At 40.3% G+C, this 2,070-nt stretch overlaps 1 non-coding gene across 1 annotated transcript; it reads right to left on the bottom strand.

The window, feature by feature from the left end:
- Window positions 1-255: 255 nt before the first annotated feature.
- Window positions 256-359, bottom strand: LOC132536006 (U6 spliceosomal RNA). The gene has a single exon (XR_009547707.1). It is a non-coding gene; the product is annotated as a U6 spliceosomal RNA (small nuclear RNA).
- Between the last annotated feature and the right edge of the window lie 1,711 nt (window positions 360-2,070).

Below are 2,070 nucleotides of genomic sequence, written 5' to 3'. Positions count from 1 at the left end.
TGAGGGGGAATGCTTTCAGCTTCTGTCCATTGAGTATGATGTTGGCTGTAGGTTTGCTATATATAGACTCCACTATCTTGAGGAATTTCCCATCTATTCCCATTTTTTGTAGAGTTTTGAGCATGAATGGGTGTTGGATTTTGTGAAAGGCTTTCTCTGCATCTATTGAGATAATCATGTGGTTTTTGGCTTTGCTTTTATTGATGTGGTGAATGACATTGATTGACTTATGGATGTTGAACCAGCATTGCATTCAAAAATATGGAACGCTTCACGAATTTGCGTGTCATCCTTGTGTAGGGGCCATACTAATCTCTGTATCGTTCCAATTTTAGTATATGTGCTGCTGAAGCGAGCACTTTTATTTACTTTTTTTATTTAATTAGCTAGTCAGGGGGAGTAGAATAGTGGGTAGGGGAGGAGGAGAGTGGGTAGGGGAGGTAGGAAGAGCTAAACAAGTTACTTTAGCAGTGGATAAGACACTCAGTCCCCTAGCAATAGAGAATACAGTAAGAGTTAATTCTCGTCAACCTGAAGGAGATGGGAAAAGGGATACACATTTATCTAGTATTGATAATAAAATAGAACAGAGTAAAAAATCTGACCTGTCTTCAGCTTGGGTGGTTCCAGATTGCTTCAGAATTCCTGAGCAGAGGCAGCTGATTGTTGAGAAAATAAAGCAAAAAAAAAAAAAAAAAAAAAAAACCACCTCTGATGGTCTTTCCCTGTCTGAGTAAGGCTGTGCTTGGTGGAATATTTGTATCTGGAATTGGCCACTTAGAAATAAAAAAGTCCAAGGGTTTCAGAAAGGAATAGAATTAGAATGAATGACACCCCCTGGTGGGACAGGAATCTTGTTAAAGGAAGAAGCTCAGCAGGGGAGCCTGCTAGGAGAAGATCTCTTGCCCCCAGGGACTCGTTTAGGGGGATGAGGGGGTCAGGGGTGCGCTTCAGGAATAGTAATTAAAAAATTTTTTTCCTTTCTTTTTACTCTATTTTCTAACCCAAATTGAGTTATCGTCACCTCCTTGGTGTCACTGCTAGGACCCCTTATTGACTGTCCTGCTAAAGGCAAAAAATCCTACCATTTCCAGTAGATGTTGTCAGAGCTCAAGCCACTAGCAGCTTCTCAGTCTGCCATCTTCCGGAATCCCCCTAGAAAGGTACTTTATGGCGGTCGGGCAGTGGCGCACCTGGTTGAGCACACCTGTGACCATGTGTATGGACCCAGGTTCAAGACGCCAGTCCCAACCTGCAGGGAGAAGCTCCATGAGCCATGAAGCACGGTTGCAGGTGTCTCTACTCTCTCCCTCTCTGTCTCCCCTTGCCCACTCAATTTCTGTAAGTTCTTTGTCCTGTGAAATAAGGTATATGTATGAAAGAAACATACTTTATATTCCACAACAGAATGAGACAGTGGCTTCCCAATCTTGGGTCACGAATTTCATATTCATTATCATACCAACCATCACCATATCTTTAAGTAGTTATTGTCACCATTTCACATGCTTATATTCAAAAAGACTAAAGTAACAGCAGAGCCAATGTTCAACTATATTTATATCGGACATAAAGTCTAACTTTACCCTAAGTAAGACAATAAGAATAGGCTTTATGGACTAACAGAGGTGTTAGGAATTCTGTCACTATGTGGGAAGTTAGATCAAGATATCGGTAATTGCTTATAACCTAAGATTTATCTCTTCTAAAATGTGTACCTAAACACTTAACCAAGACAAAATTATCTCTATACTAAAGGATTTTCTATGACATAATATCACAGACTATTTTTTCTTTACTGAAAATTCATCTACTCAAACACAAACATTTTCTATGGTGATTTTTTTTCTTTGCCTCCATTGTTATTGCTGGGGCTCGGTGACTTCACCATGAATGCACTGCTCCTGGAGGCTATTTTTCCCCTTTTGTTGCCCTTGTTGTTTTATTGTTGTTATTGTTATTATTGCTGTCATGAAGTAATTGTTGCTGGATAAGACAGAGAGAAATGGAGAGAGGAAGGGAAGACAGAGAGGGAGAGAGAAAGAAAGACACCTGCAGACCTTCTTCACT

This window comes from Erinaceus europaeus, chromosome X (genome assembly GCF_950295315.1).
Source record: "Erinaceus europaeus chromosome X, mEriEur2.1, whole genome shotgun sequence".
In the NCBI taxonomy this organism is placed as follows: domain Eukaryota; kingdom Metazoa; phylum Chordata; class Mammalia; order Eulipotyphla; family Erinaceidae; genus Erinaceus; species Erinaceus europaeus.
Note: the sequence above shows the minus strand (reverse complement) of the source record. Positions and strands in the feature narration are given on the sequence as shown.